The 17226-nt window shown below is 38.6% G+C and overlaps 1 protein-coding gene across 3 annotated transcripts in view; it reads left to right on the forward strand.

The window, feature by feature from the left end:
• Positions 1 to 17226, forward strand: part of NELL2 (neural EGFL like 2) — a 460086-nt gene that overhangs the window by 101006 nt on the left and 341854 nt on the right. The window lies entirely within an intron of this gene.

Below are 17226 nucleotides of genomic sequence, written 5' to 3' on the forward strand. Positions count from 1 at the left end.
TTGCAACAGGAGCAATACCACCATGATAAATGAAAATGTTCCAGAGGAGCTCTGCTGATCAATATTGCTAGTGATCCATAAAGTGAGGACTCTCTTAGCGGGGTTTGACGTGGTTAGAAACTCAAAGCAAATTTGTGCATCATAGTACTTCTTTCCAGGTGATCCCTGCCACTCTAAAGAAGGGGAGAAGAATCCCCATCTGTGGCATCAAACATCTTCATAAAAGCAGAATGTCCATGTTGATGCTGACCCCATAGACTGCCTGGCAGTGCTAGAATTTTCCCTTAAGATAAATGTATCATTAACCGTGATGGCTCCAAAAGAATGTTTGTGGTCTTTTGGGGTCAATAATCTCTAAGTATATAGTAGCATAATGAACTACAGATGCTGTGAAAGCACTTTTGCAGACATCTGGCCTATAAGTTGTCTTTTAAATGGCCTTAAACCATGTACATGGCCAAGTCAGTAACTTCAGTGGATCCACTCCAATCGTTAGTCAGTATGGTTATTAGTTCTCTTGGTAAAAATGTTCCAAATCCATTTTTATTATATTAACATTTTTATAAGTCCAGAATCAGCACTGCCTTACCATGGAGCTCAAGTCATTTTCTAATATAAAGTCTTGAATTTTAAGTGCCTTCAGGATTAAATCCTTGACATAAATGGAGAATAACCAGAGAAAGAAAAAGTACCACTTGGCTCAAAGATATTCCTTGGAAATGGAGGCAAATTGAATTTGCTGTTAAAAGATCTTTGGGATGACTCTCATGTGAACATAGAGTAAAAAAAATAATAAGGCTGATTGACCTTTAGTTTTTGCTTTAGGACTATGTGTGTTTTTTGTGTGTGTCTTTATGAAAAGGGCTTCCCTGGTGGCTCAGATGGTAAAGAATCCACCTCCAATGTTGGAGACCTGAGTTTGATCCCTGAGTTGGGAAGATCCTCTGGAGAAGGGAATGGCTACCCACTTCAGTATTCTGGCCTGGAGAATTCCATGGACTGTTTAGTCCATGGGGTCACAAAGAGTTGGACACGATTGAGTGACTTTCACTTCACTTCATGAAAAATCTCTGGTTCACAAGGTTCCAAATCTTAATTAGTGTTGGGTCATTTCCTTTGCTTCAGAATAGCAAGTTTCCATTGCATTAAAAATGCATCTTTTACCTTAAGGACCGTTTCTTGCCCCCAGCTTGCTTTCTAAATTGTAAGTGTCCAATAAAAATGTGTGATGTGTGGAATTGTCCAACATGGTAGCCATTAGTCCAAAAGGGTAGTCATTAGTTCAGTATGGTAGCCATTAGTTCAGTATGGTAGCCATTAGTCCAATATGGTAACCAAGCATGGTACTGCACACTTGAAATGTGTCTATCGTGAATGAGGAACTGAGCTTTAAATTTTTATTTAAATTTGGTAGCTTACATTTAATAGCCTTGCATGGCTAGTGCACTGATACACCTACCGCAGGCCACGGTGTAGACTGCTCTGTATGCTGCACTGTACGGAGCAGCAGAGCTCTAAATACTGTCCCTCATTCCTGTCACCGTCCTATTCCTCTTGATGGACTTTAGGTCAGAAATGGCAACATGTGATTAAGAAAGACTTTTTACTCAATTAATCATCTTAATCCCTTTACCACTCATTTTGGATGGAAAGGTCTTTTGTTTGACACATAAACAATAGGACAGTTGGCTTTTTTGAGTATAGTTTGGAGTCTGTATTATTTAATCTCATTTTCTCAAGTTAGAAGTGATCAAATACTTTGAAGTTTTCTAGTTTGTATAGAAAAGGAGACTCACCTTCTATTTAGGAAATTTAGTGGAACTTTAGAACTCTCATTATTCACATTTTTGAGTGGTAAATACAGTTGATTAAGAGGGTATATCCAAAAAACAAAACAGTATGTCCAAAATATTTAGCAAGGGACAGGTTGGAATTATCTGCCAGTGTATGGCTTCCCAGAATTAAAATAAGAGAATGGGTACCAATTGTAATTTAAGAGATAGTTTCCTTTTATATCACATGTACACACTGATGAATACTCTCTAAGGTATTATTCTTTAATAATATGAGAAATAGAAAATAGAAGTTTGCTGTGACCAGGTCCTCAGAATCGAATACTTCTTACTACAGTCATGATTTATTTGTTATAGACTGAATTTTAAAACTGAATAGACTTTGGAGAAGGCAATGGCACCCCACTCCAGTACTCTTGCCTGGAACATCCCATGGACGGAGGAGCCTGGTGGGCTGCAGTCCATGGGGTCGCTGAGGGTCGGACATGACTGAGTGACTTCACTTTCACTTTTCACTTTCATGCATTGGAGAAGGAAATGGCAACCCACTCCAGTGTTCTTACCTGGAGAATCCCAGGGATGGGGGAGCCTGGTGGGCTGCCATCTATGGGGTTGCACAGAGTCGGACACGACTGAAGCGACTTAGCAGCAGCAGCATGCTCTTCTTTAAAAGTATTTTTCAGATTCTAATTTATATATGGTGAAATGCACAGACACCAGGTGTATGGCTCAGTGAGTCTGATAAATGTGTATCTATTTATCTCATATTTCATGCCTCTAGGAACTCCAGCATTTCTCATGTAAAACAAATTCAAGCAGCATAGTCCCTCTTTCCAGGTGATCCCTGCCACTCCCCTCTGCCACCTCCACTTTTGAGGAAACTCTGATCTCCATAACCACTGCTCAGTTTTTTTGTTCTCTTTTCTGTGTCTAGATTCTTTTTTTCGGCGTAATGTGTAAGAGATTCATTCATGTAGTACATCTGAAATTTGTCTTTTAAAATTGTCATTGTATACGTATATCACAACTTGTTTTTACATTCTTTTGTTGGTAGATATCTGGTTTGTTTCATTTTTAGCTATTATTAAAGCTGCTGTGAAAATTCCTGTTCAAGTCTTTTTTGTATATGCACTTCCATTTTTGTTGGTAAATTGAAGGAGTGGAATTGCTGGCTCACAAGGCTGGTATATGTTTAACTTATTAAGAAACTATTCAACTGTTTTCCTAGCACTTGTATCATTTTGTATTCCCTCCAGCAATGTCTGAGCATCCCAGTTGCTCCATGATTTCTCTTACATTTGGTGCTGTAAGGGTGTTAATGAGTATATAGTGGTATCTCTGGCTTTAATTTACATTCCCTAAAGATGAATAATGCTAAGTACCTTTTCATGTGCTTATTGCTCATTCATATATCTTTAATGAAGTTTCTGTTCAGTTCTTTTACTTAATTTTATAGTATATATGTATGTATATATATATGTGTATATGTATATATCTATATATAGAGAGTCATTTCTATCATCTCTAGCTCAGCCGTTTTTTTTTCATTTTTAAAAAATTTATTTATTTTGTATTGAAGGGTAATTGCATTTCAGAATTTTGCTGTTTTCTGTCAAAACTCAACATGAATCAGCCATAGGTACGCATATATCCTTTCCCTTTTGGGCTTCCCTGGTGGCTCAGATGGTAAAGCGTCTGCCCGCAATGCGGGAGACCCAGGTTCGATCCCTGGGTTGGGAAGATCCCCTGGAGAAGGAAATGGCAACCCACTCCAGTACTTTTGCCTGGAAAATTTCGTGGACTGAGGAGCCTGGTCCATGGGGTCGCAAAGAGTCGACTTCACTGAGTGACTTCACTTTCACTTTGAAACTCCCTCTCATCTCCCTCCCCACCCCACCCCTCTAGGTTGATACAGAGCCCCTGTTTGAGTTGCCTGAGCCATACAGCAAATTCCCGTTGGCTATATATTTTACATATGGTAATGTAAGTTTCTATGTTACTCTTTCCATACATCTCACCCTCTCCTTCCCTCTCCTCATGTCCATAAGTCTTTTCTCTATGTCTGTTTCTCCATTGCTGCCCTGTAAATAAGTTCTTCAGTACCATTTTTTTAATGAAATCTTTTGATGAGCATGTTTTGATTTCCTAAGGTAGCTGTAACAAATTACCATACACTTTGGGGCTTAAAACAGTAGACATTTATCCTCTCAGATTTCTGTAGGCCAGAAGTCTGAAATCATGATTTTAGCAAAACTCCCTCTGAAGAATCCTTTTTTGCCTCTTCCTACTTCCTGGTAGCCTTCAGCAATCCTTGCTATTCTTTGGCTAGTACCTACAGTATTCCAGTTGCTACATCTGTCTTCACGCTGCCTGCTTCTTTCTCTGTGTGTCTGTGTTTCTGTGTCTCCATGAGTTACATGGCCTTTTTATAAAAATATCAGTCCTTGGATTTAGACTCTTCCTAAATCTTAAGGTATGATCTGATCTTAACTAAGTCCAATAAGGACTCTGAAGTTCTAGTGAACAAGTCATGGGGAGACACTATTCAAGATAATAGACTTGTCTATTTATTTTCTTAATGAAATCTTTTGTTAAACAGAAGTTTTTCACTTTGATGAAATCCAGCTTATCTGTTTTTTTTTTTTAATTGCTGATGCTTTCTGTGCTCTGTATAATAAATCTTTGTAACTCAAGTTCTAAAAAGATATCCTCTTGTGTTTTCTACCAGAAGTTTTGTACTTTTTAATTTTACATTGAGGTCTATCATGCCTTTTGAATTTCTTTTTGTTTTTATAGCATGAGAAGGAATTCAAGGATTATTTTCTTTTACATATGGACATCAAATTTTTTCAGCATGATTTATTGAAAACATTATCTTTTGCACTTTGAATTTCTTTGTCAAATTTGCTTTTGTCAAAATGTATTGAACAGACCTCTTTTTCTAGACTCTCTGAGCTATTCTTGTATCACACTGTCCTGATTACCCTGCATTTAATGGTAAGTGTTGAAATCTGGTAGTGTAAGCCTTCCATTTTCTTTCTTCGCTCCCCTCCTCTTTGCTTTCATCAAATTTTATTGAACAGACCTCTTTTTCTAGACTCTCTGAGCTATTCTTGTATCACACTGTCCTGATTACTCTGCATTTAATGGTAAGTGTTGAAATCTGGTAGTGTAAGCCTTCCATTTTCTTTCTTCGCTCCCCTCATCTTTTTCAGAATTGTTTTGACTATTGCAGACTTTTTGCACTTTCTTTTAAAGAGTACTGAGTTTTTTTTTTTTTTTTTATCAGGCAGATACTGGAGGATTACCATTTTTCTGTTAAGGTTTAGTTTTAAGATTTGTTAAGATGGCTCTAGAGTGGCCATTACTTTATAACTAGAGTGGTTCCACTTACAAGGCATGACCTTTCTGGCTTGTATTCTCTTGGAGTTTCACTCTGGATGGTCATAATCTCAGGCTTGTGTATGACCTCTGTACTCTATCTGGCTCCTACTCCGCTGGAGCTGGTCTCTGCTGATCTCTTACAGTCTGGCTCATTGTGTGCACAGCTTAGTAACTGGCCCAAGTTGATTCTTGGGAACCATATGCAGATTCCTGGAGCTCTTCCCCTGCATGCACATCTATTTTCTACCGCTGTATGGTGAAAACTGTGGCTGTGTCTTTGAGGCCATTTGTTTCTCTATGTTTGTGCCTCAGCTAGGAGGGTACATTTAAGCATAAAGCCAAGGTTACCTTCTTGCAAGGATCACAGTATCGTGGTATCTGTTGTCCAGTGACCAAAAATAGTTGCTTTCTCCATTTTTTTCTAATATTAATTATAGTTTTACATAGAAGTGGTTAAGTCTGATAGCCATTTCTGCATTGTGGCTGAGACAAGAAGCATGCACTATCCTTTTGGAAACTGTATTACCAGTCAGATTCTTGATGATATCTATTTTTAAAGGATTCAATCTATAGAAAATTGAGGCAAGGTTCATGATATAGAAGTAAAGATGTGGAAAGACCACGGGGTGCACTTAAAGAAGTTTGGTTACTCCTGGCAATCACAGAGATTGCAATCATTTTGAAATATCATACCACAAAGCCTGCCTATTTCTGCTTTCTTCTATCCATTATACTTTTTGCTAATAGATTTCTGAGGCATTGTCCAGTGTACAGGTGTCCACTGGTGTATTTGTTTTAAACTGTTGAATTTTAATAAAATTATTATGATTTTCTCCCAATAGGTAGTTATGCCACCAACAAAACACTGCTTTCAGGAAAAAAAAAATCAAGCCTAGGGGTCTGCCTGCTCTTAGTGTTTTGCAAAACTACTTGTTATCTCCTCAAATTCAGACACAAACAACTGCCTTAGAAAGACATTTTTAGCATTTTAAAAGATATCTTTTCCGTGTATTTGACCTATTCCTGCCTTGGCAGAAAGGAAGGAAAATGAATTGCTGCAGTTACTGTAGCACCTTTAACTTATTCATAATACAATTTTAGAGATCTATAAAAAAGTGGTTGAAATTTATGTTGGTCAAGTAACCTTTATGACTCATTGCTTAGTTATGGTTAAGAGCAGATACAATATATATTATGCCATTTAGAAAGGAAGATAAAGAGCCTTGTTTAGGAAAATAAATTTCAACATCAAAACAATAGGTGTGCATTTTGAACCTAATGTGGGCCAGTTTGGATTTTAACTTTTGGGTGTGGAAGAGACATTCATTACTTAAAAAAGCTCACTATATACAATGACTAGGATGATTTAGTCAGTATTCCTCAACCATGTGTATTGTATAAACCTTTTCCAAAGGAAAAAAATTCTTTCTGACTCCCATTATGTATGTAAATTATTTGTATTATATTGTTCCTTAAATTTATGTAAATATAAAATAAAGTATAAATTCTTTGTGCTAATAGTGCATATACTAGTTTTAATCAAAACATATTTAAAATTTAAATGCAAACAAAGCTATAAATTCAAATTAACAACATTAGTTTCACACGATAGGTGATGTTTTACTGAAAAGCTTAAATTGTTTACAACATAAATGCGGCAGTGACTGCTATGATGCAGGTTCTTTTAAGCCCTCAACTGTCTCATCACTTTGCTGTGAATACTGCAAAACCTTTCTTGGTATTTATCCAGTATTGTAATTTGATCATCTCTTGACCTGAAAGCAATCATGTGTGTGTGTGTTATTTACCTGTATCATTTTATATTTGTCTCTGTCAATTATAATAGTACTGTTGGGGTCACTGTAGTTAAAAACAAAAATATTAAGGCAGTCACTGAAATTTGTTGAGAGTGCTCAAGAAGGTGGCTTTCCAGATGTGCAAGAGTGTATTAATACTAACGTTAAATTTTTGTATCAAAACAAGTCACAAAATGATACAATTCTTACAGGTAACTTATGGACTCTTAAGAATTCATCCATGCACATACAATTAATAAACTGTTTTGTAGAATGTATTTAAAGAGGCAAAGATTAGATGCAGGGAGATTAGAAGAATACTGCAGTAGTCTAGAATTGGGGTATCAGGAGCTTGAACTTGAGTGGAAGTAGTGGAAATGAAAGAGTTAGTGGGTGGTGACTGGTCACTGGCCCCAAAATTCCAGTTTGTTTGAAAGATTTTTTTAATTCATTTAGCCATTCATTTCTTCATTTGGTGATTCATCACTGAGGAGACTGTCTTCTGTGATGACTAAAACATCTTATTTTTGTCATCTGTCATTTCCTCATAAGATTATTGAGTATGATCTTGGTACATAAGTTCTTGGTAAATTAGGATTATTATTAATCCACTCACAATTATTGAGGTTGAATTTTAAATTAAAAATAAGTTTTAAATTATCAATATAGTTTTAAATTGTGTCAGGAAGTAGATTAAATTGGGGTAGATAAAGCCTGAGTACTGTTGGCAAGGTGTTCAGAGTGTAGTGAAGGACACTGATGTGGAATCAAGTAGTTTTCAGCCGCTCAGTCATGTCTGACCCTTTGTGACCCCGTGGACTGCAGCACACTAGGCTTCCCTGTCCATCACCAACTCCCAGAGCTTTCTCAAACTTATGTCCATTGAGTTGGTGATGCCATCCAACCATCTTATCCTCTGTCGTCCCCTTTTCCTCCTGCCTTAATCTTTCCCAGCATCAGGATCTTTTCCATTGAGTCAGTTCTTTGCATTAGGTGGCCAAAATATTGGAGCTTCAGCCTGAGCATCAGTCCTTCCAATGAATATTCAGGACTGATTTTCTTTAGGATTGACTGGTTTGATCTCCTTGTAGTTCAAAGGACTTTCAAGAGTCTTCTCCATCACCACAGTTCAAAAGCATCAATCAAGTTAACACCCTGCAATCTGCTAAGCTTTGTGGTTCTGAACTCTACAGCTGTCAGTGGACTGGCATTCTGAGGAATAAATCAGCACTTCTGCCAACTCTAGTGGGATCTTCAGGAGCAGGGTGCTTGATTAAGCTGGAACTCGGAAAGCATTTAGGTGTTTGTATGACAGACCGACAAGGCAAGGAAGGACATTCTAGGCTGACACACAGCATTTGCAAAGATATAGGGAGTTCAAGAGCATGTGTACTTGGAGGCACGCAAGTACTTCAATATGGTCAGACTGTGACACACACATGGGAGTGTGGGCTGGGATGCAGTTGGAAAGGTAGTGACAATAAGGCAGTGGTGAATTCCGAGAATCCGAATGGAAACCTGACCTGTGGCATCTGTCTTGCAAGTGATGCCATTTGTTATGGGAAGAGCTGAGAAAGCCAGGGTTAAGCAGTGCAGCCAAGCCCAGTTGCCAGGTGCTGAGTAAGTGCAAAGTTGCTTCAGTTGTATCTGACTCTTTGCGACCCCATGGACTGTAGCCCGCTAGGCTCCTCTGTCCATGGGATTCTCCAGGCAAAGATACTAGAGTGGGTTGCTATTTCCTCCTCCAGGGGATCTTCCTGACCCAGGGGTTCAATCCTGGAAGGCAGCCGAATCTGTGTCCCCAGATGTCAGGCAAATCATGTCATCCTGGGCAAGAAGAGCAGAAATAGTATGGTCCTTTTCAGTGGAGTCGTTAAACAAACTTTTCACCGTGATCAGAGTCCTGACAGCACACTGAAGTAATGATAGTTTTCAAGTGAAAAATTCATTAAGTTGTGTTAGAAGTTTGAAAAATCATCCAAGAATGGAAAGAACTTTGAAATATTAAGAGATTATTATCAGTAGAGAAAATACACAGAAAATACAGTACCAGAAAATACACATTTTGTATTAGTATTTCTGGATGGAACTGAAACACCTTTTGGAAAGCATTTATGTTTTGATATTACTCAGTATTCACATCTTGCTATCATACTTAAGATAAAATAGAATTTTTTTGGCTTTACATACTAGTACTCGTGTTCTTCATCAATATTTATGAAGAGAAATCTTCAGTTCAGTTCAGTCCCTCAGTTGTGTCCGGCTCTGTTTGCGACCCCATGAACTATAGCATACCAGGCTTCCCTGTCCATCACCAACTCCCAGAGCTTATAAAACTCATGTCCATTGAGTCAGTAATGCCATCCAACAGTCTTACCTCTGTTGTCCCCTTCTCTTCCTGCCTTCAATCTTTGCCAGCATCAGGGTCTTTTCCAGTGAGTCAGTTCTTTCTATCAGGTGGTCAAAGTATTGGAGTTTCAGCTGCAGCATCAGTCATTCCAATGACTATTCAGGACTGATTTCCTTCAGAATGGACTGGTTGGAGCTCCTTGCAGTCCAAGGGACTCTCAAGAGGCTTCTCCAACACAACAGTTCAAAAGCATCAATTTTTCGGCACTCAGCTTTCTTTATAGTCCAACTCTCACATTCATACATGACTATAGGAAAAACCATAGCTTTGACTAGATGAACCTTTGTCGGCAAAGTAATGTCTCTGCTTTTTAACATGCTGTCTAGGTTGGTCATAGCTTTTCTTCCAAGGAGCAAGAGTCTTTCAATTTCATGACTGCAAACACCATCTGCAGTGATTTTGGAGCCCCCCAAAATAAAAGTCTCTCACTGTCCATTGTTTCCCCATCTATTTGCCATGAAGTGATGGGACCAGATGCCATAATCTTCGTTTTCTGAATGTTGAGTTTGAAGCCAACTTTTTAACTCTCCTCTTTCACTTTCATCAAGAGGCTTTTTAGTTCTTCTTCGCTTTCTGCCATATGGGTGGTGTCGTCTGCATATCTGAGCTTATTGATATTTCTCCCGGCAATCTTGATTTGAGCTGGTGCTTCATACAGCCTGGCATTTTGCATGATGTATTCTGCATATAAGTTAAATAAGCAAGGTGACAATATACAGCCTTGACATACTCCTTTCCCAATTTGCAATGAGTCTGTTGTTCCATGTCTGTTTCTAACTATTGCTTCTTGACCTGCATACAGATTTCTTAGGAGGCAGGTAAGGTGGTCTGGTATTCCCATCTCTTGAAGAATTTCCCACAGTTTGTTGTGATCCACACAGTCAAAGGCTTTGGCGTAGTCAATAAAGCAGAAGTTAATAAAGCAAAATCTTATGGTCACTTAAAAACATTGATCTGGGTGATCGTTGCAAATAATTCTGTTTTTATGACATGTTGCATATCATTTATATATAATTTATCATCTCTGTTTTCTTCTAATACAGTTTTCATTTTCTTTAGTACCATCGTTATGTATAAGTAACATGAAAAAATAAACACAGACTGTTTTTTCTAATTATGACTATAGTGCTTTAGTTGTCTTTAAAATGTTTGTTCATAGTTACCAAGGTTACCAAAGGGACACATAAATATTCTTCAGAAATGTAGTTAATACAGTGGTACAGAATAACCCTTCCCAGATGGTAGAAAAGAATAAGAGAAAAATTTTACAAAGATCATGATGAGAACAGGAAGTAATGTAATATAAATTCACTCATGTGGCACAGATTGAAGTGTGTGTGGGGAGGTGTGGGAGATGCACAAAATTAAATTCTCTCATCACACTCTGAAAATTGCCATCTTGCAGTCATCAAGTCCTCCTCCTTCTCAGATGTTGAAGCTCTGCTCTCAGACCAGCAGAAGAAAATTTCATAGTTCAACATATTCCCACTTAGTTGATGAACTCACTTACAATTGTGGCTGCTAAAAGCTGTTGATGTGCATGTGAAATGACTGTTCATATCTACATCTGTTAGAGAAGTGTTTTATTCTTCCTGTGACTTTTCTGTCATGCATAGTGTAGTAAAAGTGTAAGTATTTTAGTTCTGCTAGAAGAGTTGTAGATGTGTCCCTGTATCTGGCATTGAGGCTTGATTATCTATTTATTCCAATTTATATATCAGTTTACACACATCAGTTTGAATTCTTTGAATACCAAAGTGTGTGTGGTATTAATTGGGCACTTACTGTGTGCCAAGCACTGTTCTAAGTAGTAAATGTGTATGTGTATATATATGTGTGTGTGTGTATATATATGTGTGTGTATATATATGTATATATATATACTAATCCTGAAAATGACCCCATGTACTATTATTATTATTCCCATCTTGTAGATAGTAATAATAGATGGGAGCCAAAGCCCAGAGAGGTTAAATAGTTTGATTAAGCTAAAAAATGATGGCAATAGCATAGACATTCAGTATACACTAAAAAATGATGGCAGTAGACATTCAGTATACACTCACTACAGAGTGCACATGCATATTCAAAAATGCTTATTCAAAATATATGTCCATTTGTGCTGTGAAAGATTGGTACTCACAATTTGTAAATTTCCTGTGTAATTCATATTGACATTACTTACAAAAAACGTTTTTCCCAACGAGTGGTTGTTATTGGGTTTTCAATATAGTCAATGACGTGAATGTTCTTACTGACCTTTCAAGGTGTGCTCCACTGACATAATTTCAGACATGCTTTGTGCTTTGGGGAGTACCAGGATACCAAATTCTGATACTGTATTATCAGTGGGTTTTATTACCTTTATTAAAGAATAGTTCATCCTACATATTCTGGATACTAAAGACAGGTAGAAAGATTTGATATTAAATGCTTTGGACTTCACTTTTTAGATAAATTTTTGAAATGAGAGAGAGAGAAACTCTGTGGGTTGAGGTTTGCTCCTGTTGTCTTAGAGTGGAGGCTTCTGTGAAGAGCATTGACAGCATTACAATCAAGTTACCTACCCCCTGTGCAGGTTTCACAAAGGCCATCTTCCTCTTGGAGCTCACATCTTTTGGAAACTATTCCCCACTGATTTGTGCCTCTACTTTAAGATGATTTTAGGATACTGTAATAAAACTGGCACAGTATAAGTCCTTAATGCTGAATAACAATCTGAATTGATTTAATGTAGACAATCTAATCTGTTTAGTTCTGTAAGAAACACTGAAATTCTCAAAAATAGGACAGACAAGTCAGGACCTTAAACCATCAGAAAACCAAAATGTAGTTCTAGTCCTCCAGAAATATTTGAAACAGTATCTGGAATGTGAATCAACTTGTTAAGAAAAACACTTCAGGTTATTATTCTGCAGTGTTTGGTTTCAAGGCAGCCATCCAGATGCACAGCGATGGTGATCATGAGATGAGACGGTTTGAGAAAGTGTCCACAGGACATCTGGCTCCTAATAAGCAGTCACTAGATGCTAGCTTGTGTGCTCGACGGGCAGCTGTGATGGAGAGATTAAGGGTGTTCTCTTGTGGATAACCTGAGTTCAAATCCTGGCAGAACCATCTATCAGCTAGAATCCTAAACAGTGGTTCTCAACCAGGGACAGCTTTGTCCCCCATGGCACATTTGGCAATGTCTAGAGACATTTTGGGTTGTCACCCTTCAGGATGGGCTTCTATTGGAGGCCAGAGATACTGCTAAACATCACACAGTGCTCTGAACAGCCTTCTCCTTGCCCCCTCCCCCCTCACCCCCGCGTTCCGTGAAAGAATCATCTGGTTTGAAATGTGAATAGCACTGAAGTTGAGGAGCCCTAGCCTAGAACAAGTAACATTGTCTCTCTAAATAAGGACAATAATAGTGCCTCCTTAGCAAATACAAAGAAAGGACTTAGGAAAGTGTCTCACCTACAAAGCACATCAGAAATACTAACTCTTGTTATTCGTTAAACAGTTATTTGTAGGAGATTCACTGTGTGTCAGGCACTAGCCTAGGTGCTAGGTGTACAGTTGAAGCGGAAGGATAACACTCCCGGTCCCTCCCTTGCTGTTTCTGGCTTCAGGGGTCACTGCAGAGATGACAGCCCTCTTTAGGGGCAGCAGCATCTATCCCTGTTGGGGCCACCTTGTGCTCTCTGTGCCTCCCTCGCCTTGAAGTACAAGCTCCTTCTTCATCTCTTTATAAAAATCTCTCATTTAGAAAAATCCACCAAAAGCAGAAAAATATTAGCCCCAGCTTTCTCCTTCCACTCATCTGAATTTGAGCATCACAAACTCACCTGATCCACATGCAGACACTGTCAGTATCTCCAAGCATCTTTTGCCAACGAGGAAGACTTTCATGCCAGTGGCTCTCACTTAGAGAATGCTCTTCACTCTGGGACCTCTTCTCTTCCTTCTTTATGGCTTTGCATATCTTAGTCTTTCTCCATCAACGTTGGGACCCTTGAGTTTCTTCTCTCACCTCCTTCCATTATCTGCTCAGTGCTGCCAGCAGCACCGCAGGCTTCTGCCCTTGCTCCTGTAACTTAGTGTGACTCAGGGAGGGAGCGTTTCCATTCCCTTTACAGGTGTTTAGGGAGGAGACATTCTTAGGTCCTAAGTACGAAGATTAAATGTGGTTTAATCTGGAGGCCAAGCTGTAAAGAGTGGTCTGTGTCAGCACATGTAGGCTGGGGTAACTGAGGCTTTGTATGCCAACCATTCCCAGTTCCTGAGTCAGTTCTGACCAGGACAGAGAGTTTATGGGGACCTCACCCCACTAGTGTGGGGGTACAACCCATTCGAATTCACCGTACCAATGCCTGGAGCCTGGTGTTGTGCAGCCATATGCCTGCAAAGTCATGCCTCCTCCTTACGTCCCACTCTGCTGGTCTAGTTCATATAACTGGGCCTCTGCTTTGGTTTTGTCTTAGCCCCACAGCTCTCTGAGTAACACAGTGTCCCTGCAAAGGCTGATCACAGAACCATGATCTGTTCCTGACCACCTGACTAGACTTTCCATTCCCACCTCCCTCCCTCCCACACGCCTTATGCTTCAGCGGTATAAAACACTGGCAGGTCCATGAAGGATCTGTGCTTCTGTGTATCACGTGCTTTGTACAGATTGCTTCCTCTGCCTGGATTGCCTGACTTGAGCCGAGCCAGAATTCCTGTTTACTTCTTTGACTGTTAGGGATTAAACTGTTGGCTCCCTTCTTCAGGATCTAGTCTGCAGCTTGCTCAGTTATTCCATCCCTCTACTTCATTTTGGCTTTCATATTTCTCCCTTGCCCATTGAGGTGCCAGGTGTTCTGAGTTCAGCCTTCTGGATTTATGAAACCAGAATTTACTGGATTTAAATCAGCCACAGCATACTGCAGTAGGTTGAGTCTTTTCAGGACCTAGCCATCATGTGAAGTATTGCTTCTGAGTGAAAATGCAGGCCAAAGTCCTAAAAACTGATGGATCAATGATGTTTTAGAAATAGCAACATTTATAAATTGTAGATTGACCAGAGCAAAAATGTGTGTGAACTTATATACACAACACACATGAACACATACTATTTATCTTTGGCACTTATGCTCATACTTTATGAAATAAGAGAGAAAAATGAAATAAGAATACTAAAAATAAGAATTCAGAATAAAAAGAAAAGTATATTTCTAGTGAATGAATGTGAAGTTGTGTAGATAAGGGAGAGAAGGTATGCAAATGAGGAAAATGTGAGTGAATCATTTGCTGTTGATATTTAAATAGGAAATATTACTGTTGATGTTTGGGCTTAATTTCCTAAATTGGAAATACATCTTTCGAATATATGGACAGGCATATCTAAATGTGGCATTAAGGTGGAAATACCCATTTTATCTTCCAAATGCTAGAAAGAAAACAATTTTGTGGAACTAGAATATGAACAAAGAGGAATAAATATATGACATAGGGTAACATTCAAATAGGAAATTCTGGAATGAAAAGAAGCAGCTTGTTTTAGGTTATACTCAGATATTGGGGTTTCAAAAGAATTTCAAACTCTAGCAATTTTCCTAACTTGGACTAATAAGACTGGTACTTATAACACTATGGGCCACGCCTCTCAGGACCTCTGAGTAAAGCCGCGTGCGCTGCCAGTTGTCTTTGCCTGGGTAGCAGGCATTGCCTGGGGCTGCACAGTGAGCTCAGGGTTGTATGCCTTGCTTCAGTGGGGAATTAAGAGGGGGTGGGAGTGACACTCTCACTCAGCCAAGGTGGGTATGTTGTTTTGTCTTGCAGACCTTGAAAAGGAAAATTAATTCAACTCTTTTCAACAAGTATTTTTCAGACTCTTTCTCTCTGTCTTGGACTATAATCGCCAGTAGTTAGAAATTGAAGAGAACTAAAAGGTGCAGTTGTTGCCCTCAAGGAGATAAAACCAGTTTTTCTGAGGATGTAAGACTGGCATATAAAGGAATTAGACAGGAAACAGAGAAAGATATAAGAGAGCAAAAGCGCTACACTGAAAAACAATGAAAAAGTCCATAATAAACAATCAGAGCTCTAGACTACCATGAAAGCAAAAGAACTGTCAAGAAGGCAGGATGTGACATGTTAAATCCTGATTTCTATATAAATCCAGGATAATTCTGATGCCTGGTTCTCCTCTCTTTTAAAGGGTGTAAAATGTAGTGAGGAAGCTATCTGTAGACCATTGTGTAGACGTTTTGCCTGAATAGTTTTTTTCATAAGAAAGAAAACCAAGAGCATTAATTTATCAAAATGTTCTGAACATTTTGTGTAGGTCAACTCACAACTATCCCAAAACTGACGGTGGAGCTGAGGGAAGACAGGTCCAGTGCTTTCATTTGGTTCTAGAAGGTGTTTTTTGCCATTCAATTAGAAATTGTTTCCTCTGACATTCTGGAAATTGGTGACGTTTCTAAGAAAGTCTCAGGCCACAGTGTAATCACGTGAGGGGAAAGTTTTGTACCTCTCATTAACTGAGACCCTCTATTACTCCTTTTTCTAGGAACATGCTCATCTCAGTGCTACAAAAGACTGAGTTCTTTTCATAAATCTAGATTCTCTCTCCATACTTGCCAGTTTATATTCCCAAGGGGAAAGGAGAGAGTCTTTGGTTTTAATATATAGCAATATAAAATATTACTGTAAATTTTTTTTACATTTGTTTGGGTTATCATCTGTTCTACATTTTAAATAATAAGTATTAACCTAAGTGCAATGCAAAGGAATATTTGAAGGCAAAATAAATCTCTAACTTCTACTTAGTTATTTGAGCAAACAACAAACACTGTTTTGAAAAGGCATAGAAGTAGATGGGAAAATCATCAGTGAACAAGACAATTGTCCACATATGTATTTTCTACATGAACTGTGCCAAGAAGGAGAATTACAAAGTTGATCCCTGCACTTGGGAAGCCTGTCACAGAGTGAAGGACAACAGGATATGCCCCCAATATAGATATTAACAGCAGTGATGAAAGCGAGTTAATGGGAATTATCTCCCCCTTTTTTGATTCTATAGCATCTAGACCTGCTCTAATTAAGCAGATCATTACATTTTTTTGGTCTTACATTCTCAACATAAGTATAACTAAAGATATAAAATAATTTCTTTTTAAAAAAATTATTGTAGTTGATTTATAATGTTGTGTTAATTTCTGCTGTACAGCATAGTGACTCAATTATTCATATATCTTTTCATATTCTTTCCCATTGTGGTTTATCACAGGATATTGAATGTGGTTGCCTGTGCTGCACAGTAGAACCTTGTTGTTTATCCATCCTACATATAATAGTTTGCATCTGTTAGTCTCAAACTCCCAATCTATCCCTCCCCTATCCTCCCTGTCCTTTGGCAACCACAAGTCTATTCTCTATGTCTGTGAGTCTCTTCCTGTTTCATTGATAAGTTCATTTGTGTCATATTTAAGATTTCACATGTAAGTGATATCATATGGTAGATGTCTTTTTCTAGTTTATTTCACTTAGTATGGTAATCTCTAGGCCCACCCACGTTTCTGCGAATGGTATTATTTTATTCTAAAAGAATTGCTGTTTATCTAAGGGAAATTTTATCTACATTTGTTGCTCCTAGGGTTTAGTACACTGTGGCCCTGTGGGCCAAATTTGGGGCCTGTTTTTTATATGACCTTTTGAGCTAAAAGGGCGTCCCTGATGGCTCAGATGGTAAAGAATCCACCTGCAATGCAGGAGACCTCGGTTTGATCTGGAGAAGCACATGGCAACCCACTCCAATATTCTTACCTGGAGAATTCCATGGACAGAAGAGCCTGGTGGGTTACAGTCC

The sequence above is a fragment of the Bos javanicus genome, chromosome 5 (assembly GCF_032452875.1).
Source record: "Bos javanicus breed banteng chromosome 5, ARS-OSU_banteng_1.0, whole genome shotgun sequence".
In the NCBI taxonomy this organism is placed as follows: domain Eukaryota; kingdom Metazoa; phylum Chordata; class Mammalia; order Artiodactyla; family Bovidae; genus Bos; species Bos javanicus.